Here is a 25069-nt window from a genome sequence, read left to right as displayed (position 1 = left end):
TCAAAGATATCAAAAAACAGAAAGTTTGAATGAGGAGTGACAAGACAATTGTGAAAAAAAAAAAAAAATACAGGGGCAAAAAGAAATGACTAAGAGAAAACTGCTAAGACATAGTAAGTATTTCTAACAGCGTGCAATAGAAACCAGTTTTTAAATCTTTCTTTGTCTGTGATAATCTTCAAAGCCTCTGTTTTGAAGCCAAATAAAATCCCAATCTAGCACTAAAACAGAATAACAAAAACTAGGACAGAAGTCTAAATGCACAGAAGAGTTCATTTTGTTTGAAGCAAAAAAAAAAAAGATAACACAAATCATCCAATTAATTTCTTATGTTGGACAGAAGCAGTGCTGCAAGGGGCCTCAACACACTTAGGTATTTTAGCAGGTGAGCAAGTATAACTGTGCACATGATAAAAAAATCCGTACAACAAAAGCATCTGAAAAATGATGTCCCACATTCCCACACATTTTAAACTCAAAATCAAAAAAAAAAAAAAAAAAGTTATCATATACATATTCGTGACACTTCAAGTTGGAAGTAGAATGCTGAGAAGGGATGATGAATCACTGTTCAGAAGCCTGGATCTCAGGATGAGGATTTAAATGTTCTTTCCAAAAAGGCTCATTGTCCTTACATGATTTTTATTTTTTTTTTTAATTAAAACCAATAAGCAAATAAGCTATTCCACTTCACTATTTCCTATATAATTTTGGGGTGGAACTTTTAAGTAAATGCATCTGCAAAAGCACGTTTATTCTCAGAGTATTCTGCAACTTCTTGTTATCCTGCTGGTTTGATCAATTCATTTTTTTAAATCAATACAACATGAACTTCACTTTGACTTGAATACGTCATTGATTTATTTTCAGTTATACTAACTTAACTTTGTTTTTGTGGTATTTTTTTTAATGCTGAAGATACTACAGTAGAGTCAGGTACTGTGGCTTACTTATTTTTCCATTAAGCAGTCAAACTCTAGATAGTTGAGAATCCAGGTGGAATTAACCAGTCAATCCAAACCTGTTCACCTTTATTAGCCTTTGCCTTTCATTTAAATATAATCCACTGAGAATTTTAACTACAATTAGTGTTTGCACTTACAGTGGAGGGACTTTACCTTCATCATACCCTTCTAGTCCACAGATGTGTTACATGATAGTAGTAGTATACACACTAACTGAATGCATAAGCAGGAAAATTTTTACCTTCAAATGTAGCTTGGTGTATGTATCTTGGGATCTCTGGACCTTCTTCATGTCTTATCCTGTAGTTGATGAAATTGCAAGCTGAGAATGTGAATTATGCAAGAAAAGGGTATCATAGGGAAAGCAATATTTAAAAGCAACTCAAAAATCATGCAAGTACTATGAAATTCAGAATTTGGTTAAGATTTAGATTTGGTTATATTCTCTGCAAGGATATCTTCCTTTGGGGAAGAATCCACATCTGCACAGAGGTGAACCCCCCTTCCTGTTCTGTGTACTTTTTCAATAAACCTTATTCCCCTGACTTCAGCAAAGGCAGTTTAGCAATAGTAAGTTCATGTAGAGCCATTGCCCCACATGACCCACATAGGTCTACAAGAGTTAACATCATTTAGGTCACATCCTGCACAATCAGCATTAAAACATCTAAAACCTCACAGGTTATTCTGTAGTAACGCACCAGACCTTTTCCCCATTCGTAACTCTCACATCCAACTTCTTGCTTAATAGTTGCTGTCTCTGGATTGCTACTCACCACTTGACTCATTTCTGATCCCAGCTCTATTGCTGGCTTTCCTAGCAGTTGCTACAGTGTGTTTTTTATAAATAACACAGAGCAGAGAATCTGCCTGTGATGTGGAAACTACAATCTCTAAAGAATCCATACAAAAAATACTCAGGCACCTCTCTATTTTTGTATAAATGTAAAATAGCAGTATCTTGAGATTCTCTAGCTCATCAACCATTGCAGGATGACTGAGTGGCTGCTAGAGAACTTCAAGAATACCTTGACATCTTGTTAAAAGCTTCTGATTTGCTGCTTTGGAAACAAATGGCTTCCTTTATAAAGGTTTACAGCTTCATCCTTCTACATACTATACCAAGTGGCTACAAGTCTATGCTATCATACCATCCAACATATACTTTGTGAAAATAATTTTCTACTTCAGCTATTTTAAACCAAGTCTCAAAGGTATTCTAATATATCTGGCTCAAAGTATGATTTTTTGCCATGTTACTCACTGCTGACAAATTACTTAACTGGGAAGATTAGAAAAAAACATTTCATCTCCATTCTCCAGTCTTTCCATTCCTAGAAGGCTTGCCAGGCTAAGAAATAACTATGGGGAGCCCCCTGTTAAAATGCTAGCAGTGATAATACACATTAATTTTCTCCACTGTCTCATGAGTGTCTTCATGCCGAGAAGAGAATCGTAGTTTACATATTGATGAGAACAGCATAAAGATACTTCCCTGTAGCTTTACATGGGCAGTATACAAGAATAGGACTGCAGGGTTCCCCAACTCTCACCTGAAGTTTCTGTGCAGAAAGGGACACATTTATAACCCCCTACTGCTACAAAGAAGAAAATAATCTGTTCTCCATGCCCACCATGAACAGGACTAGTAATGGGTTTAAATTACAATGAGAAAGCTTCAGTTTAAATGTGAACAAAACCCCTTCTATTAGCAAAGACTAGAAGGGATTGCCTGTGGAGACTTCAGTCTCTATCATTTCTGATCTCTAAGAGTAGCTTCGACAAACATCTGTCCTAAATCTTGAGCTTTGAACTGTCCAATACATTAAGCATGGCAAGGTTCCAAATAAGCTCTCCAAACTGATGAGCTCTCCTGCAGTTTACATATGCAATGCTATTCAAGCTATATTAAAAGCTACTTTGCAGCAGGTACAATATTAAAATCTGAATTTTATTTTATTATCATCCCTGAAGGAATGTGAAATACATTAAAATAGTGTTGTGGGCTTGATTAAAACCAAGCAAAGATCCATCATCACTTTGTAACTTCCAAAACTCTACCTATGAACTCAGTAGCAATGAGTTGTACCTACAAACTCCATACACTGAGGAATAATTTGCCATCAGTTCACAAAAGCTGAGTTTGACCAACTATAGCATCATAATTGTTATAACCACTATATCAAATAGTCAGCAAATAAACACGTTAGGTAAGAGAACAAAGCAAGATGAATTTATTAATCTTTATTTTGAGATTACATTGGGAAACTGACTAAAACAAACAAACAAACTTAAATACGAAAGCGAAGGGTACATGAAAGTAGCTTAACTACTTGATTAACATATAGATGCTGTTTATCCCTGTAGTCTAGTGCAATAGCAAAAACACACCCAGAAATCTGAAGCACAACACAGACCCCTTCCAGAGGGCATGAATTTGACTTACCACTATGTGTGACCACGAAGACTTTCTGGAGTCGGGTATTTAGCAATTCCTTTATAAATATTACTAGAAAACAGCTTTGCAGCACAGTGACCATTAAGATCTTGATCAAAAAAATCCTTATTAAAATTACAATGTTTAATACAGTAAGAATCTTTTTTTTTCTAACAGGCAAAAGAGAGAAAATTTTTGCAGAGTACCTGAGCACAGCCCTCCACAGCTGAAGTCGGTTTTGTAGTTGACCAACTATTGGCTACTTTGCACTCTGTAAGCTGAAAGAAGCACAAATACAGGAATTTGGGAGAGCAAAAAGTAAGTGCTTGTGTTCAGGTAGACTTGCTGCAAGACTTGTTAACATGGGGACGGTTAGCAGGTTGTTCCATTTGGCCCATCTGTTGTACTCAAGGTTGATTAAATTTGGGGAGGAGAAAAACAGAGTGAGGTCCATCTTCTAGCATCGTATACTTGGTACCAGGCAAGCATAAGGGACAGGAGAGGATTTCACTAAGAAAGCTAAACGTTTTTCAATAGATTTCTTATTTGCCTGTTGACCACAGAAGCGACACACAAGGGAACAACCTGACATTTTGATTTTGAACTTCTCTTCCCCCGTTTGTGACCTGCACTGGGGTTAACATTGTGTTATTCTGAGACTGCATCCAGAAGCCCCACAGGTCTTTAGACTTGTACAAAAAGAATATGTATTAAGTTAACATCTTCCCGATTGCATTCGGCTTACTGTTTAAATGCTCAGATGTAAACAAACATGCGTTACTAGCTGAACATGGCTTAGTGGCCTGAAATTTAACCTTCTTCAATAATTTCACTGGTATATTCAAATAAGGACACGGGGATGAGTTGTAAAGCCAGTAATATGCTTCAGAAAATGCTTTTCAAAATAATCCATTGTAAAAAAAAAAAAAAATACAGGACTGCAGCTCTGCAGCACAATTAACAGGAAGCACAAAGATCTAGAATGAGAACCATCTTGTTCTGGGTAATTCAGAACTGCAAGCACTCACAAAAATCAAACAGCATTTTCCCTTTGAAGCACAGGGCTACTTTTTTTGGACTTTGCATTTAGGAAGTTAACAGGATTGGTCAAAAATCCACAAGTGTGCCTTTATCAGAATCAATCCATCATGTCTGAGTTCCCAGACATACAGGATCGCATTCTCATCCTTTCTATTGAAATTATATTTGCTATCAATTTTAAATGGTGAACCAATTCTGTTCAATGATGAATGAATCATCACTGCAGATACCAACAGCACAAATAAATTACAGTCTACTGCTGCATTGTATCCTTTTGGGAAAGCTGCCATCATTCTTAGTACAGAAAGCTCATGTGTTGTAAAATTATTTCTATCTTAGTTGTTACACAATATTTGAAATGTCCTTTTTCCTCAAATGGGCTTTTTCCCCAGCTATGTTCTGGATGCAGCTCTCACTTTGCATTTAAGCAGGGTTTCAGGTGAATTAAAAAGGACAGATATGGCAGCCCTAAAGTAATATATGAAAGTCTTATTGTATTAGTCATTTTTCCTGTCATTTTGTATTAGTGTCATATTAGTCTAATGCAATACTAACATGATACTGAAATGTTAGCATATTACAGATTACTCAGTGTGTCAAGCTTGAGTCTGATCATATTACTTTGCTGTGTGTATTTCAGTGATGAAACCCTTCCCTCCCACCCCCTGAAACTGTGCAGGACTAACAGAAAACATAAGGCACAGACTGTGCAGCAGTCTCAGGCTCGTATAATAGGTATTAACATCTCCTGTGCCAAATGAAAGGACCTAAGACAACTGACAATATTGATTCAGTCTAGGCATTTGTTAGTACAAGTAAGGTTTTCCTTTTTACTTTAAAGTGATTTCAAGTCTTCCTGCACAAACTGAAGAATTACCAAAGTAACAGCATTTGGAAATGTTCCATGAGAGGGGAAATCCACTAAAAAGGTAAAAGCGTTAGATATCCCCTCTGAGTCTTCTTCACAGTTAGCCAGGAACTACTAGATTTTTTAAATTTTTATTAAAGTCATACAGTTTTCACAGAATCACAGAATCTCTAGGTTGGAAGAGACCTCTAGATCATCGAGTCCAACCTCTAACCTAACACTAACAGTCCCCACTAAACCATATCCCTAAGTTCTACATCTAAACGTCTTTTGAAGACTTCCAGGGATGGTGACTCCACCACCTCCCTGGGCATTCCGTTCCAGTGCCTAACAACCCTTTCAGTAAAGAAATTCTTCCTAACATCTAACCTAAAACTCCCCTCTCTGAGTATATTTTATTCCAGTGACCTAGCATCAAGTATGAAGTCAAATGCGTAACCGAACACTAGAAGATGCAACTGGGTTTTCTTGGTCATGTCCTGGATAATAATCATATTCAAGTAAGAGTACGTAAACAAAAGCAGAACAGAAAAACCAATCAATCCATATTACTGTTCTCTTTGGTGGTAAGCATTAAAACCGTGTTCTTGGAACTTGTATTTGAATGATTCAAGCCCCCAGACACAGGTAGGAGTGCAGGGGATGACCACAACAGCTGGTGACAGCCATTATAACGTGTGACATTTCCTCTTCAGAGGAAGAGGTGCAGCCAGTGTTTGTTTCAGAAGTCCAGATCCCTTGTTCATTTACATAACTGAAGCACTTCAAATATTTAAGTAACATCTAAAAAGATTTAAATAGATACCTTATTGGAAACAAATACAGCACACGAGAAAAACAGACCAAAGCTGCTTCTTAAAGATCTTTATTAGGCTTGGTGGGCATTCACAACTTTGAAATACCTTTATTTTTAAAATTGCATTCTATAGGGAATAAACCACCAGCTTCTTGTCTACGTTTAACTAGATGTTGCAGTGGAGCGTTTTTTCATATATTAAAGGTTTAACATGCATACCACACTCACCTCTGTTCAACTACAGAATGATATCAAAAAAGCTCCATTTGGATTATATTAGAGCAGTGTAAACTGCAAAGTGACTCCTGCCATCAAACACTATAATTTTTATCTCCTCATATGTACAAAACACATGTGTTTGTATACACACAAGAATTTACTTCTCATTCACGTCTTTAATCTCCTAGCTATCCCAGGCACAGGTGGGCTTTTGTACAAAAAGACATGGTTTGTAACTACGGAGCACAAAAAATCATGACAGAACCATGCTATTGAGTCTTCAGAGCTTTAAGTGATTTTAGACAGCCTATATTTTCTGCAAGGATCAGAAAAGAAAGTTTCAGCCCAGGCCTATGGCTTTAAGTCAAAACTCAAAATATTAGGTTTATATATAATCAAACACTACAGGAAGCTAGACTACCAGTTTAATGTCATTTCACTGTACTGAACGAATTCTAAGCATATGATTTGATGAGCAGAGTTGTATTGAATTTGGATAAATATTTAAAGCTTTTCAGAGTCCTATGTAAAATCCAATAAACACATATTTGATCAAACTGCCATCTGCTGGGTATTCCTGGGATTTAAGTGGTTTGGTTGAACACACGCTTCTGCGTCTGAAAATACTCTAACAAGAGCTACGAGAAAATCTTTCCATTTCCATCACGTTTTTAGCAGTTAGGTTTACAATAAGTAACTGCACTCGCTCCAGCAGAAATGCTGTCAGCAGCAGCACCACAGGACTGGGCCATGCCACTGCTGTCCTGTGTCCCTGCACAACCTGCTCGTCTTGCCCACATGATCTCTTATATGCGGCTTGCTGTGGCCAGCTCAGTTTGGAGTCACTTCTGCAGCCCCTCAGCAGAAAAGGCACACAACAAAATTCACGTGACCTAAAGCCACGTATATCCAGTAACAGCACAATTTAGTAGAGGTGCTGACTGCCAGGTCAGGAAGACAGGGAAAAAACAAATAAACAACCAAATGCACAATGGTAAGAGAAACATGAAAGACTAATAAAGGAGTAATGACAAATTATTTCAACTACCTAGATAAAAAGGGCCATCTGTAACAGAGGAGCAAGAATGCCTTTTCCAGGCCATCAAAAAAAATACTTCTCCTTTGAAGCACCCAAGGTTGTAGCTATCAAAAAGCAAGACTATCTTGATAGTGTGCTAGACAAATTTAATAACTGGGGTCAAATGTGCAAACAGAGTGCTCCCGGAAAGCTCTAATTACAACTAATGGTGGTACGCTCAACTTTTAAGCGAGGTTTCAAATTCAAACAGCCTTGAAGGTGTAAGAAAAATAACTAAAATCTTCAGGCTTAAAAAAAAAAAAAATAGCAAAGGGAAGCACACAGTAAAGAAACACCTGTTGTTTTCATCTTCCAACACCCCTTCTGCAGAGAGGGCAAAGTGAAACTATAAAATACAAAGAGCCATCAACTGAGCTGATCTGACAGGCTGCTCCAGAGGGGCTCATTGACAGCTTTCTTACAACTTCTCCAAAGCATTTTAGTCTAGGCACTCAGACCTATCTCACAACCCCAGTATTTCACCAGCTGTTTCTTTCCTCAAGTCCCTGATTACATTTTAAATATCCTAAATCACCTTTCTCAATACTCATTTCTAGCACATTCAGGAGGTAGAGCTCCAGGTACCACAATTATCACTGAAACAAAAGAATTCCTTTAGGGCAGAAGGAGATGATGGTGCATTGCTACATAAAGAGTTGCTCCATATAGCTGGCAGATCAGAGTTTAAGAAGGTACATTATGCACCTAAGCACGCAAAAAGCTTCATGGAAAAAATACACAGCTAGCCATGGTACCTGATGCTTGGGATCTTCCAAAAGGCAGGGCATCTGCCAAGAGGAAGCACAAAGGATGAAATACTTGTGACAGGACAATGCTGAAAAATAACTGTCTACAAGAGGTTTTTTGCTTTAAGAATATACTGCAAATTAACTCATTTCAATCTACTGTATGGTTCCCATTGGGGTTTGCATGAATTATTAGGAAGACATGCAATTTTCCTCACTTGAACACCTACAGAAAGTGTATGTTATTTAAAAACTCACTGGGATAACAGGGTGGAAGGGCAGACTTCTAACTTCTGAGGTTTTTCAGAAGGCTAACCTTCCATATGAAAAAGGAAGTTTGAGGGGGGAAGAGAAATTTCAACAAACCAAGTCAGTCAAGTGTTATCATTTTCCTTTTGAGCACAAGCAGAATTTAAAGACACTTGAGGAAGACTAAAGAAAATCCAGTCTGTATACGTAGCTATCTTGTGTAGAAAAAGAATATACATGAAAATACATACTAGCTTATCACACTTTGATATTGATATAACTGTCTTCACGAGAACTTATTATGATAGAAGTACACATTAAAAAAGTAATCATCACAATCTGAGTTTAAAATGTTTAATCCGAGTTAAAAATAACTGTTATGTTGTAGTTTTTGTATTACTACAATACCAAACTCAAGTGCAAATTGAACCAAAGGAATTCAGCAGAACACCAGATCAGGTTATACTACACCATAATCCTATTCAGGACCAAGTCAGCTATGCAGAATCGCTGTTTGTCAATGGAGAATGAAACAATCCTTATGTTACATAAATCACCATGAAATGCTTGGGGATACCGATGGGTGGAAAGTGCTAAATAGACGTTGTCATTTAACATTGGTCTTTATCTTTTAAGTCCTACAAAATTCAAATGCATGTGTGGGCTACAATCCCTGATTTTATTCCCCTCTGTCCACAGGGATGATTTACAAGTAGTAGAGTTGGATTGCTAGTCCTATGTGGCATTTTGCATACCATCAGCAAGTGCAAACTCTGGTATTTCAGAATTAGAAAATACTCATCTTCTGACATATGCTTAGAAAACCTGCAGCCATTTTGATTAGTACAGGCCCATTAAATTCTTGGGAAACTGCAGTAGGAGAAAAAGCACAAACTGGAGCTAAAAAGGGTACCTCAAAATCAGTGCACCACAAGTCAACCACATAAAAATGCACCTTATATCAAAAGCCAGATATAAAGTGGTGTTCTGGCTTCATGGAAGCGAGGTTTACAAAATACCTGGGTCAAAATTCTGTACTCTTATAGTAGTAAAGTTGTACTGAGACCAAAGACAACTACCACTGCTCTGTTGTGAAAAATGGCTAGTATCTATCCAGTAGCATAATGTGTGTATAAGGGTTCTCTTACTGACTACATGTTCTCAAATCTTCAGTTAATCTGGATGAGGTACATGGTAGCTATCCAATTTGACTTTGAATGCCGAGGCAAAGCACCAAGCAGTAGAGAGTCATACTGATATCTTTATATACTACATAAATGGTATCATTTCACGAATGTTCAAGCCATTGCAAAGCCCAAGAGATTTTTGATTTGGCTGGGAATACTTGATTCAAAATATTTTAAATGAGCAAAACATCTACCAGTTGTTCTAACCATCATATTTGGTGTATTGTAGCCGTTAAGCATATACTGTTTACAGCATGTGAGTAATAAATTGGGATTTTGTTTAAGTAAATGGTGAAAAAAATGACTTCATAGAACACAATCTATTTTATAAAGCCACCGTCATGGAAGAAATTAATGAACATTTTCCTATTAGAATGCCTAATCATCCAATACTACTCCAAAAGCAAAGCAAATAATGAAAACTGTATGACCCTAATATCCTTTTCACATTGTGTTTTTTCATTCTATGACAGTTGCATAATTTAAGTGATTAAGTTATCTTTGCAGGTATCACTTCAATTTAAGAATACCTAAATATTTTAAGTAATGCAGCAAGTACCACCGCTTTTCATAGCAGAGTCAGTGCTAAATAACCTGGAAATACTTCAGATGTTATTAGTGCCTTTTTTTTTTAAAGAAAAAAAAAAGCTGCACTCATGGAGAGAGCATTTGGTCCCCATTAATAATAAATGCTAGAAAAAAGATACCAGATACAGCAACCAGATACACTTTAACATATATTCATCCCGTCACACTGATGTGCAAATAGGTGAACTAAAACATACTTTTGTTGTACCTCAATTACCTTCTTATATAACATTAAGTAAAAGTTAACTCATAACTTTTCCTGGCATTTCCTCCCTCCATTAACCAAAGATGTACTTGCCCTGAAAAAACATGCATCTCATAAACAGGATAGATCAAATTTATTTTTTTTTTTTTTGAGTTATTTAACTAGAACATATTCTTATCTACAGTTGGATTAACTTGGGCTGAAACTCTCGTACAAATTCAAAGCTGCAGGTAGTAGAGGTCCTGTTACCTCCTAGTTAGGATAGGCTGGTCAAGGAACCTGTTGTTAGGGCTCTGTCCTTCAAGGCTCAGAGTATGTCTCTTACAGAAGAGATGACCTTCACACTCTGGCAAAAGACCTGTGAAACAGAGGGCACCCAAACAATCTACTTCAGGCACATGTACCCAAGCATAACAACACCAAGAGCTGAAGACATCTCTTCCTAGTCAAACCATTCTACACAGATTTCAGAAGTGCAGGCATAGGCAGAGTGAAGGGAAAGCAGAAGTATGCGATATATTTTTCTGTTTCCATTTTACATATTATGAAATGAAGGGGAAAAATGAAAGGGTTGCCATGGAGAACACAAGTTTCTCATTATTGAACACACAAATTAGGTGAAAGAATTAGAGAGAGGGCAGATGCTAAATACGTGTTCTTCTCGAACTCATTCATACCACTTGTATGCTCATATTCCTTCAATTTATTCATGCAGATCCCTTCAACAGGTACCAGAAGGAATTACACAGAGCATGAATATGTTAAATTTGGGTTTGTTTTTCAATGAAGTTCATTTAACCTGCAATTTCCATATAGTCTTATCGCAATGTGAAAACATCTTTAAAAAAAAAACAAACAAACAAACAAACAAAAAAAAAAAAAAAAAAAACAAGGAAAACATGCAGTGGTATAACATTCCTCATAATACAGAGCATATTGCAAATTCACAAACAGCTCCACACAACTTACATTTCAAAAACAGATAAGTATGCCTGAGAAGGACATTTTCTTGGGGGGGGGGGCAGGAAGTAACCACGTGAAATACTGTGGTGTAATTGCATAGAGTGACTAGGAAACCAATCATAACTAAGATATGCTTGACTAGAGTCACTCAAGCTCCACCTAAAAGACAGAAAATAATATCAATGGGCCTAAGAGAGGGAATGTGAGGGAAGTTGCCATCATCAGAGGAAATACCATCACAAGGACTTCTGGGATCAGTCGACGGGCTGAGCCTCTCTTCTCCCCTCATTGTGACACCTTTGGGTGAGATTTGAACACTTGGTTATACTGGGTGTCTCTGCGGAAACTTGGAAATCTCTACAGAGTCTTTCTGCCTTTTAACATGGTAATATCCAGGCTGTGCACCTGTGTATTTCATGCATGCTACCTTGCTTTTGCAGACAGTAAATTATTGCCAGCAATCCAAAGAACCTGTGTACATTTTGCTGTAATGAATTACACTTAACTGCATTGTTCCTAGCCATGATAGTTCTCACCGAACGCGACTAGAGTAAGGGCATGATACTTTATTGGTGCATCCATGACCCGTGATAGTTCAGTGCTCTGAATCTGACCAGACGCATATCGGTTTATGCATTATTGGTGAATCTGTGATTGTGATAGTTCAGTACCCTGAATCCAAGCAGACCCGTAACAGTTACTCGGCTACACCCCTGAATGCAACAAACATGACTTTTTAAACATTGAAATATCATATATCAGAAGTAAGCAGTTAAATTTTGCATGGTGTAAATCATGAAACAAGTCAGAGTACAGTCGTCTGATGCAACTTCCATTAAAATGGTAAAATAAGGATATATAAGAGAAGCATCTTTACACTGTGAGCAGCTATAAAAACTAATATTAGGATCACTATGACTAAATTCAGAAAAAAAATATGTTCTTTAGGTTCCATTAGCATGAACCAGATCTTTGTTTACAGTACAAACTTACATACTGAAGCAAGTAAGAGAGTCCTGAATATTTTATCCTTTAGTCATATGCTTAAACGAGTTAAGCATTACCTACATTTTTTACTGCTTTTGTCAGAGGTAAAACAAGGAGAAGAGTTAAGCGTTAAAAAAAAAAAAATAAATAAATAAATAAATCCTAGTGTGGCTTCCTAACAGAAGCCTTCAGAAGATGAAGAAAATCAGACTTTGCTCGATTTCTTTCTTAGGAGAGCCACTAGTGTTCATAAATGCCACGCGCCAGACTATGCAAAACACATAACCCCAAACTACCGACATCTCCAGTCAGTGTTGGACCCACTCCTACCAGGGTACTTCGAGTCACTTCCAAAAGAGTGCAAGGTTTCAGAAATTGAAAAAGTATTGCCAACTATTACAACTTTAGTAACTGTGAGAATCTAACACTAACCTCATGGTATACATGTTTATCACTTCTTATTTTTGCATCTTTTTGCCCTTTCAATTCTACAGTGTTGTGAGACTACTTTTAAGAGCACAAGAGCTGAAAGTGGTGGGAGAAAATGACTGAAGCTATTTAAAAACGTACCTGATACAGTACATAAACTGTTTGACAAGGTACGTGAATACCATCATATGAGGAACAAAGAGCCTTTATTTTTTAAACATTGCTTTTTACACTTGATGATTTTGCCTGTCATTTCAGAACCCCTTGAATATGTTTGTTAAAACTCATGTTCACATTAACTTTTGAAGGTTCACCTTCTATTTTTTTTTTTCATTTATAAGCTTTCTAAGTGTCAGGGACATTGTTAACTGTGAATGGAAGTGGATCAAAAAAGCCTAAAATAATTTGTGTAGCAGTGAAGGCAGAATGCTAACTGATCTCTGGGGTATTCTGTTCAAAGCTGCCTTAAAAAAATTAAAATTACTTCCAAGTTCAAAGAAATGTAGTAATGCATAGTTAGCTCCAGACTGAACAGTATATTAGGGAACATCTTTAATATAGGCTAACATAATATTTTTCCAGACATGCTATGCTGGACATGCCCTACAAATGCAAAGGTTGCTTGTTTTGTAATTCCCCACCCTCTTCCCCCTCCCAAAGTAAAGGAAAGCTGAGGTGGGAAACTTGCTAGGACAGTTATCAGTATTTGCTTGAAAAATAAAGTAACAACAGTAGCTAGTGAATTATTTCATCAGAGCAATTTGGTAAATAGTTTCCATATATTTCTTGTTGATAGCAAGATACCTTACAGGAAAAACATAACAAAATTGCATTATGTAGTCTACAAGGTAGCAGCGGCGTGGCCCACACCACTAGCAGCCACACCAACAGTAGAAGAGGTTTAAGACCTTGCTCCCTGAAGATTCTCTTATAGCAGACTCATGAATATTTGGGGGACAGACACTTAACTACTTCATTTATTTTGATATTCAGAACAACTGAGGGAGTACAGTAGTTGACAATATGTCAGTTTATTATGACATCATTATAAAATATATTTTTTAGAGTTCAGCACAGACTGATTTTTCAGGTTTCACCCATAGAACACCCATTATTGACTTCCAAATAGATAAACAACATGTTTTCCTTATGCCATGATTACCATTAAGTGCTTTAAGGGAAACATGCTCAAAATAAATACTTGAAAGAACAGACAAACAAAATTTAACATCTTGTCTCCAGTAGCGTACTAAGGACAGAGGTTAGGCACAACAGCGGTAAAATTCTGTCTTCAAGTTAAGATGAATAAAGTTTGCCCAAGAATTCAATAAACAGCGTTTAAACACTGTTCAGAAAGCAACCTCCTAACTTCGTTTCCCTTTGTTCCAGCCCCAGACATATGTTGCATCTTTCATGTTTGAACAGGAATAGCTGAGGTAGCCAATAGCAGTTAATTTCTATTAAGTAGAGTGATTTTATTGTTAAAATTTAAAACCACAACTCTAAGAAATAATTCAGAATACATAGGTATTGATCTATGAAGCTCTGGCCAGGTAAATTGCAACCAAGAAGAGGGCCAGTTTCATTGAATTAAGAGTTATTAATAGTTGTCTAGCTTAAAACTACTGTCATTCTGTACAAAGTACTAGGGATGTTTTACAGAGAATGTTCTATTGATGCTCATGTTACAACCAGAGAAACGTAAAATTGAGGTGATAAGCACCCTCTTTTAAGAGGTGGTTATTCATTTTTACAAAAAGGTTATCACCTTACAACACATTTGACACTGAGTGTGATTTTTTCAAGTAGCATGAGATATTTAAACTGTTATGCTTGAAAATCTGTAGTAGAAATAGGGGCAAGCTGAAATTTCAACGTAATTTAAGGTCTCTCAAATAAAGAGCATTCTACCATGCTGCTCCCTCAAGGAAACTGTGGAGTCCTTACACAACAGATTTTTCCACCATAGTTTCTTAATAAGCAGTGCACAGGGATTATACACACAAAAATCTTCCATATGGAAATCTAACACTGCATAGAAAATAAGATTAACTCTGGCCCCAGTTCTGGGGAAGAAATGCTGGCACAAATACTGTTCTTACTGCTGAATTAAGTAAATACTCTGTTCTTCAAGCTGCACTAATACTTTACACATTCACATTACTTTTCATCCTTGTCAAACTGTTGCATTTCTAGAACTCTTTTGCTTGTTTTGTAGCTTCATGTAACTAGTCTTTTTTTTAAATATATATATATATTATTTTAATAAGTATAAAATGAAGAGTGTTTTCCATAAGAATGTGATTCTCTAAATGCTGTAACATCAGATTTCCTGCAACGTGGATAATTTTCTGTATTTACATAAAATACAAGAAACGTGCACTTACAGCATTCCTGACTGCTGGGGGTTTGAAACATTTTAATTATGCTGATAATTCAGTCCTTCTTAGTATTTAGTATTATATTTATTTACTATTAAGTTCACACATCAGATGGAATTGAATGACAAGACTCCTACATTTTCCCCTCCACTTCTGCCACAGAATCTTGATATGACAGTGAACAAGCAATTTCATCTTGTTTAATGCATCTGTCATTTCTACACTGTACTCATATAAAATTGCACTTAATTCTATTTTAAAAAAAAAACACTCACTGGTCCTGGAAGAAAAATGTAAAAAGTATAAAGCATAAACTGCATAAGAAGCAGTTTAGAAAAAAAAAAAAAAAAAATCCCATTAGAAAACACTCAAATTCAAATGGCCCAATAAATTCACAAAATTATATACAGTTGTGAAATTTGAAAATAAGTGAAATGCTAGAGAAAAAAAAAATCTCTTACAGTGCAGTAAAACCATGTTAAATTTGGGAAACCCAAAAGCAATAATTACGGATGGTTAAGTTTCTGAATATTTGTGCACAAAGCTGTCATGACTATGTACTCTTCAAAACAAAAGAAAAGCAGAACTGCACTTAAAGAACTTACAATAAGCTACATTGGGAATAGCGTATACTTAGGATTTTAAAGCCCCATTAAAACTTAATAATTTGAGTCATTCTGAGGAGAACTACCTAATGGTTTATAGAATTTCTTGTCTAGACTTTTATGAAGATTATTCAATAAAAGAGTCTAGTACATATTTACAAGAAACAGCAATAATAACAGATTTAGCAATAATAACAAATTTACCTATAAATCAAAACACTTTAGTGAGTCCTGTCATTACAAAAACTGAAATTTAGTCCTTCTGCCAATCAATATTGGAAGGGGTGTCAGATACCCAGCCTTTTTTACTTGGCTTCTAGGATTCCTAACATGAAGCCTGTCTCAATTAAACACAACAGAACATGCCATTCTATATCTGATCCTCTGATTCTGATTGTTTTTGCAACAAAATGAAAGTAAGGTTGGCAGTTTACAGATTTCTTCTGTGTAAGCAGTGGACACAGCCTTTAATCCTGCATACATTTTCAATTAGCATGCAGTCACCTACAAAGCACAATCCAGTTTCATAAGACTATATGTTGTCAAAACAGACTCAGTTTTATAGTATTAACCCAACATTACAATGAATAAATACCAGTTAAATACATGAAATGTAGATATTCCTAAACAGTGATTTTCATGTCACTGTACTTTTCTCCCAGTTTGAAAGGCAGGTGGACCAGCTCATTATTGTGTAACTATCAGCTGCATTATTTCCATTAAATAAGTTTCTTTCAAGTCTATCAAACAGCAGCACCCATTAAGTTGGCCAGGAACAATTTCCAATCACTATAAAAAACAGCACCCCTATTCTGTATCATTTTATCCAATTTTCCTCAATTTATTATTTTTTAAATGCACAATTTTTCTTCTATTATTACAACAAATCTCCTTTTCAAGTCATACAACGTGATGTTACTTTCTTCCTGCAGCAAACAGTACTAACAGAAAGTAGAAGTGATACTAAACGTTGCCCACAACTGTAATGGAATGTCTATGGAGTCTGACTTTCTACACTAGACTAACTACCACTCCCCCAGATATTTTTAATCAAGCAGAAGAAAAGAAGTAGCTCTGGAACTAAACAGGAAAGGATTTTTCACATTTAGCCTTATTATTTGGGGGGAAGAAGAATGCAGAAAATACATGTAAGTGTTTAAAAAAAAAAAAAAAAAAAAAAAAAGAGAGAGAGAGAGAGAGAGAAAGAAAGAAACAAAGGAAAACCAAGCAACACCTTGTCTTAAACTCCTTCTCCCAAACAGTTCTTCCCAGTTCAAAGTCTTGCATTGAAATATTTCAGTTCAACCTTCTGGTGATGTCCCAAGCAAGACATCCAAAGCAGAATTTGTGAAGGACAATAGCAGAATTTGTGAAGGACAATACACAGGCTTGATGAGAAACAAATACTTGTACACTTATGATACTGAAGATCTACGCGGAATCAGTTCCAGAATGAAATATTCACTGCTACAAGTGTTCAGCCAGCAACCAGCTAGTATCGTAGTACACAACGAACTCCTGCTGCATCATGAAAAACTAACTTTGTCATGATCAAATAATGGTTATACATAGCAAACCATGAAGTCAATGTGGCAAAAATAAAATACATGATTCGATTACTGAGGAATCCATAAAACCAACACAAGAACACTGCAGCATTCCGGCTCTTACAAGCTGTTTGCCAGTAAAACATTCCTTTCAATACAGATTCAATATTTCTACTGCTGCTCAAGCATCTTTTAAGCAGTGTCTCAGGTGAGCAAAAAAAAAACACAGGTCATTGCTTCATCTGCTACTCAGGGAGAGAACTATACATACAATGTGACGTTTGGCAGTTTTGTAGTTTTTTTAATGTATAATAGGTATACATTTGTGTTTATGGAGAGAAGATGAAGCAAGTTGTTCCTTGCACTTGGGACAGGAAGATTTATAACTCTTTAGTTCCTGCACAAGATTGTTCTACAGACTTGGGCATAGCTGAAAGCACTTTCCTGCCCAAACAAAATGCATTACTGCTTCATTACACAGCTCTGTGAAACAAAAGGTAAAACATTCATCTTCCCTGAGCTTAAGATATTTTTAGGAACCTCAGTGAAACCTCTCAGCTGCTTGCAGGTAGCTTCACACTGTAGGGGGAGGCACTGAAGGAACAGGGAGAGACTGGTACACTTACACGTACCAGCTCAGGGTTTCTGTAGTGTCAATTACTTAAAGCCTTGATATGCAGTGTTCTTATCTGCTGGCTTAAACAAATGCAAATTTATGCAGCATAAACAGCAAAATTGAAACATACCAAGATAAAACTTTCTGGAATAGGGTTACATGAGACTTCCATATCTGTGTGATCTTACGAGAAATGGTAAACAGAAAAGAGAATTAACTGAAGGCCTTCACAAGTGTTGCTTTACATTGCTCCTTTCAGATATTCCACAGAAAAGATCTTCCTACCATTTTAAAGCATTTCCCTAAGCCTTGTCACTTATCAGATCTTACATGTAGTTCTGAAGCATTACAGCAGCAACATAATTATAGAAACTTTTGAGACAATCTTCACATCTCAACTTAGTTAAGGAGCAGAAAAACGACACTAACAAAGCTACAGAAAGGAAACAGAATGATGATGGGACAATGTGAATCACGGCATTGTGCCTGCTGCTGCATGTATAGGAACAAAATCTGTACACTTAAGAGAGCAGCTAGTAGAGGTCAGCCAGAAGTCTGGCCCTGATTATTAAAATGTAAGCAATTAAGGTCTTTTACCATATATTTTGGCTCGTTCAATTTTCCCTTTTGGTTAGGGCACTATTGTTAAGTTCATTAAACTGCAGTCATCTCCCCACCAAACAGACTTTCTATTAAAAGGTTAATAATGGTCATATAAATTCACTCAAACATATCATTCTTTTTATAATAAAAAGGTGGAATGATGATCAGAAATTAAAATGATGCTTCACCTCAACAATAAATGTGTTTAAAGAGTATAAAGATAGCAAAAATTAATTTTGGAGTGATCAACTCCTGAATTTAAATGAATATAATTATGTAATCATTAAATTACTTGATGGACTTCATTAAGCTTATTTCTGGTTTTGATGTCATTTTTCTTTCCAATTAACTCAGCTGTTAAGATTAATTTCATATAACTAGCAAAAGTAAAGATCAGAGCCAAGATTCACAGCACTTAGGTTAACAGAACACCATACAGAATTGAAATCGATGACTTCTGCAGCATGAATACAGATTTGCTATGTCCATACCACACTAACTACTGCAAGTCCATAAGAAAAGCATTGTTTTCTACATTAAATGCCATCTAATATAATGCCACTTAACTAGAGTTGCCTTAGAGCTTAGTGTACTTGATTCAAATCTTAATATTACAGAATCACAGAATTTCTAGGTTGCTTTCAGGCATGAAAACAATGAATGGATGCCTTACATAGGTGAGAAATCTGTAAAGGATTCACACTATATTATTTCATTAGTATTGGTCTGTCATGCAACTCTTTAAAATACCAGATTCTCTCAAGTTCCATCCACCCTTTGATAATAGAATGAGTTTTACCAAGGAGATGCAAATCAAGGCAAAATGTTTTAAGAAGTGGTGTGTCTTGCTCCTAGGAAAAAAAGTGACCATTACCATTAACTATAATCCCCTGGAACTATTAAGTAATTACACCCAGCACCATAAAAAACACATTTCTACTGCCGCACTAACTGTTGTATATGAGTGAGAGGGAATAACATCTGAAACCAAAGTCAAGATGACAAAACAGATTTGCTTTTTCACCTAAATTCTACTTACGAACATGTAGCCTGAAATCTGTGAAATATCGAGATCTATTAACAGGTCAAGTTCTCTAAAACAAATCATCCATTTCAGCAGAAGACAGAATTTAAAAGACATTGCCCCTATGTATACATGTATTTCAAATAAACTTGACTGCTAGAGACAGACTGCCTGTTACACGCTTACTTCATCTTATCTGCTAAGAAATTAACAATGACTTTTGTTTGAGTCACTGCAAACAGTAGTATATCACTACCAGAAAACAATTCTCTTCCACAACCACCTATGTACAAACTGAGTCACAAAACTCCAGCTGAAACCTGTCAATAACTGTTTTGCTTTACAACAGCCTGATGCTGTAAGGTTCAGAGTACCTTCAACTTTTATTCAGATTAAGAAAGATGTGTGCCAAAGTGCTCACTTACATTAGGTGTAGGACAGTCAAATTAAGATTGTCTTCCAACTCAGTTGGAAGACAAACAACAGGATTCAAGTCATTTTACCCTACAAATTCCCAAAGAAGTTTTTAGAAGTCTGAAGATGTGCCTTATCATATGTAGCACCATGTGACTGACAGCTACCTGTGCTATACAGAGCAATTCAATGTATTTAGCTCTTTTTTTCACAGGAATTTCAAATACTGCAAGTCCACTAATATGTGATTTTAAATAACAGTGTATTGTTTACCTTCAAGGGAAAAACCATTGCATCAACACTGCCCAAGTTAGGGAAAAATAAGTTACAGATATTTTAGAAAAATGTCAGTTTACAACTTCACAACCTAAACAGCATCAGGAAGATACAGATAGTATTACAGATCATAAAAGGTGAAGTAAATAAAATGGAAAATATATAAAAACACATCAAAATCCAACCCTAATCTGCAGGTAAAGCCTTTGCATCCAGCAGCAGTTAGATATCAATACAGTTCTTCCATTAGGGTCTAAAAACATCAATTCAGAGTTGTATGAATACATGTTTACAAAATACCAGGTCACAAATTTAATTAAATTCCTGAGGATTCTAGTAAACTTGTGTCTACTGCTCCTGTTTTCCTGAACAACAGATAAATGAGGTTTCTAATGTAAGCTGAGGTTGGTGGTTTGTCTGTCTGTGTGTGTCTGTGTTTTTTTGTTTTTTTTTTTTATTGTTTAAAACATTTGTTCCTGCTTCTTAATTGAACAAACAATGTAGGAGCCTAGTTTAACAGCACTATAATCCCCCTACAGGCAACATGACCAAAACTGGTCAAAGTCAGTCATGCTCATGATAACCTGATAAAAAATAAATAAAAAGGGATTTTCTTTCTACCACAGAAATAAAGCCAGTAAGCCAACAGAAACTGTGGTGGCACAGTAACTTACTTTATGTAACTGATGCTACTCTATCACCTGTGCTCCTATGTGGTTGGATAACATACCTGCATTCCTTGAGAAGTATTAGCCCAACAAGATTTTACTGGATATGATGTAGCAATATCATGGTCCTTACATTCAAATACATTGCTAATCCAACACATAAAAGCAAAATCAATACAACAAACCTTGTTTAGGATCTCCTGTCATAGTGTCAGATGTAACTAGAGGCAGATGATTGGTTTTGTGGCTGTAGATACAGGTATTGCCACATAATCAGAGGATAAAAGGTGTTACCTATTTTGTGAGTTTATTCCTTGGTATTTGCCAAGATTTACCGGATGTTCTTTTCAAGCAGTACCTAAATATTATATTTGGGTTATATTTTATCACAAATATACACCCATGTATACAAATGGATGCATGTGTACAAAAAAGCAATGGGTTAGTTGGATTTGTTTACATCACACTGTAGCACAAACAATGTTATTGAACCATAACATTCAGATAGCCACCACATTTTTTCCAGTAGAGTTGGCATGAAATCAAAAAAGTAACAATGCAAGATTTGCTACGTTATACTTCATACATTGAGCTAGAGCAATGATTATTTAAGTAGTTTCCACACAGATTCCCAAAATGCTCTTTATTTTCTGCTCTTAAATGGGAAAAGCTTGCAGTGAGTTATCATCAACTAAGAGCATCACCTTCGGGGCTTTTTGTTCATTTGTTTAAGCTAAATTAGTTTCTGATCTATTAAGATTTAAGAAATGAATTTTGGGGCCTGATCTTGTCAGAAACCTATATGGAGCTACTGGGAGAGTAAGCTGCAAGTTTCCAACAGTTTAAAAGCAGGCCCTTTTGTGGATGATAACCACTGGAAGAGTAAATTTATAACAACACCCATTTCTTTAGTAATCAGATCTTAGGAGAGACAGGAGGAACATACATCTGTAATATCAAGATCATTGAGGAAAAAAAGAAAAAGGGAACAGAAAATCCTACTTGTCATTAAGAAATCAAATTTGTACTCCTTGTTTTGAATCAGAGGAACATATTCAGTTTATTCTACTAGACCAGGAAAAAAAAAAAGGGATGATTTTTGAAATAATTTTGAAATAATTTTGAAATTTACTAAAGCCATAGGATTTAGGTCACCCCCTTGAAGGAGAAGAAAAAAAAAAAAAAAAAAAGGACTATTTTTTGCTGGCTTAGTAGCAGAATGGGAAAAACAGAATAGATTTACAGATAGATATAAGGGAACTGAAAGCTAGAAGAGTAGAGTCATGATGCTTCTTCTCATCCTCCAATGTAGCTCCCTAACACTTGCTTCACTTGCTAGTAGTATTTACTACTTTGCATAATGGAAAAATAAAAGAAGCTGCAGAGATGCAAGGAAAGGAATAAAGCAGCAGATTAGCTACACATAGGAAATATCTAGAGCAAATAGGTAAATAACTTAGCTCAGATTCAGAGAAGTCCAAGTAGACACAACTTACTGGGATCTGTGATTTCAAGCTTCTGACCAGAATTGTCTTTCAACTTGAACGTGTAGAGCAGTAGTTGCCGTCTTTCTTCTCCTGAAGTCATTATAGTTCAGTAGTTCTTGTCACAGTCCACCTGAAGCAGAGACAACACAAAGCTCTAGTACTAGGGGAAAAAAAAAAAATAAAAAAAAATCTATCTTATATCTTGATTCAAAGAACATCAACAGATGTTCCAGAGATCTGTTAACTTATGCTAATACAATCAAATACAAATCAAGACTTCGCTAATGCAGGTACATTTGTCATCACTATTCCATACCTATCTATTCCCATATCAATTGTTTATTTTAATTGAGGTAGACTAAAAAAATGCTATGGGCAGCAATTAATGAGTGGCTTGAGGTAAACTTAATGAAAAAAGATTATGCTTATGATGTTTTTTTGTCCTCCTCTTCTTCCTACTTGAAATTATCAATATACACTATGTAAATATGTACACATTTATATGTATAAATTTTGTACATAAAAGACAGACTTGAAAGTAGAACCTTGATGGGTTGGGTTTTGTTTCTTTGTTTTAAATATGCTTTAGACAGTCCCAGCTGCTGGTTCACAGAATTCAGACTCCAACTCATCCCTGCCACTGGTTTTATACTTATGAAAATATGATCAGAAATAATGGCAAACACTGAGTACAGGGATTTAACTGTCTTAACTGCCAACTGCCAGAGATTTTTCACATTTGCTTCCAAATTCATGGACACTTTAATCCATTTGTCAAGACTAGGAAAGTCTTGGAGTTACGTTGAGTCAGCAGCTGGCTGCAATACTTGCAAAGAGCCTGATTCTCCAGTAGTTTTTATACCTGATCTGATTCTGAAACAGCTTACATTTGCACCATTTAATTCAAAGCTAAAAATGAAAACAAGCACATGTGTTTTCTCTACAATTTCTTTATAAAACTCGAGTTAGAAACAGGAAAGTAGATATTTCGTAACATAGAAAACTTCTCTGATTAGCTTCAATACTGTAGCGGTTCTTAAAATCTCTTCTTTAATGCATCACGTTGTTTTTGACATACCATGGTACACAATATGGCATGACACAGCTTATGCACCCTGATGTGCCATGGTAGAAACAGTCAACTAGTACACCTGAAAAGGTACTTCTGTGGAAGATGCTGACCGCGTGGCAACCCTGTTCAACCACGACAGAAAGGGGCAGGGGCAGTATGGAACAGGACAGGAGGGAATAGGGTCTTTATTAGCCCTTAAGTGTTCTGCAAGCTACATGCTCACAGCTTTAATCTATATATTACTAATTAGATCAACAGGTTTTCTGACAATACTGATTAGAAGAAAGCACTAAGCAGATGCTTAGCTCACAGCTTATTACAGAAGGCACAGGTGAACACTGAATTAGATACGTGTTGTACTGATCCGTCCAATGATCCCATGACCCATTAGGTTGGCTGCCTGTATTATGTACTGAGGCTGTGAAAATGAGAAGTCACTCAGCACTTCTGAGTGGGAACACCACCAATAAACACATTACTGCCACACATCAGTTATCTGGAAATAACAGCCTCCCAGCCCATTAAGAATAAATCTAAAATACTTCTGGAGGAAGAAAACGAAGATACTGCTGCAATTTCCAGCATATCTCCAATGGGTTTTGTTTATTTTAACAAACAAATTACACCAGAAATGCTCAAAAGGTTAAACTTGGCTTTGGCTGAATTGCCAAAGGCATTTGTGGGGTAGTGGTGGTCATGTGCTGTTACATGTCTAAGTTCCTGCCATCAAAAGTTCCTCTTCACTGTTTACTTAGTTCTTTAGGTAACAGTTTTGAAATTATTGGACCATCCCTACACATAAATTACAACATATGCTCAGTAGTAAAGCAACGAGATCACCTTGGCATTTTTGAAGTCTAAGTGCAGTCACTCATGAACTCTAGAATCAAAACAAATAAAGATCTCTTTCACTGCTGCCTCATTAAGGAGCTTTCAGGACACAGTGACAATAATTGTCTTCCCTTCCCCCATTTTTTGCTTTGTCAAATTCCAGAATTATGCTGATAAGTTAAAGGAATTTAGAAGGGATTTGACAAGAACAGATAGAATAGAATAAACATCTGTGTACTGAAGTGTTCAAAGTTAAATAAAAATTAACTCTGCATTTAATACCAATACTTTCAAAAAAGAAAAAAACCACGTCAGATTCTCAAGGAAAAGAATAATTCCCTTGTGCAGAATAACCTACTCAGCTTGATTTCACAATTATGGACTAACTTGAAATATTTAAATGTAAGTTTTCAGAATTCACCTATTACAGGACTAAATATGATATGGTCAGACCAGGTCATTAAGTCATATTAAGAAAACAAAACGGGAAGAAATAGACATACACATTCTCTTTGAGGGTCAGAGAGCTACAGACAACTTAGTGCAAAAAGTTCAAATATCAAAAGTCAGATCAAATGCAGTACAGTGATAACAAAGCCTTAGTTTCAAATGAAGAAGATGACAAATCTTTTGCAGAAGATTAAGTTCCCTCTGATGAACATTCAATAGAGCTATAGAGTGTGGGGAACTTCAGATCAATAACCAGATTTGCTATAGCAATTTAAAAATGAAGCTGGGAAGTATCAGCAGTAATAGTGTATTTAAGCAGATGCCTGCAGAGGTTCTC

The 25069-nt window shown here is 36.1% G+C and overlaps 1 long non-coding RNA gene across 2 annotated transcripts; it reads right to left on the bottom strand.

Annotated features, from left to right (window-relative positions):
• Positions 1 to 1206: 1206 nt before the first annotated feature.
• On the bottom strand, positions 1207 to 23634 carry LOC137861956 (uncharacterized). Of its 2 annotated transcripts, none has more exons than XR_011099949.1 (3): positions 23458 to 23634; positions 22389 to 22509; positions 1207 to 1265 (listed from the first exon to the last, which is right to left on the bottom strand). It is a non-coding gene; the product is annotated as an uncharacterized lncRNA (long non-coding RNA). The 2 variants fall into 2 exon arrangements; XR_011099948.1 differs by lacking the exon at positions 1207 to 1265 and adding an exon at positions 10535 to 10737.
• Positions 23635 to 25069: the final 1435 nt, after the last annotated feature.

Source organism: Anas acuta, chromosome 10 (genome assembly GCF_963932015.1).
Source record: "Anas acuta chromosome 10, bAnaAcu1.1, whole genome shotgun sequence".
Taxonomy (NCBI): Eukaryota; Metazoa; Chordata; class Aves; order Anseriformes; family Anatidae; genus Anas; species Anas acuta.
Note: the sequence above shows the minus strand (reverse complement) of the source record. Positions and strands in the feature narration are given on the sequence as shown.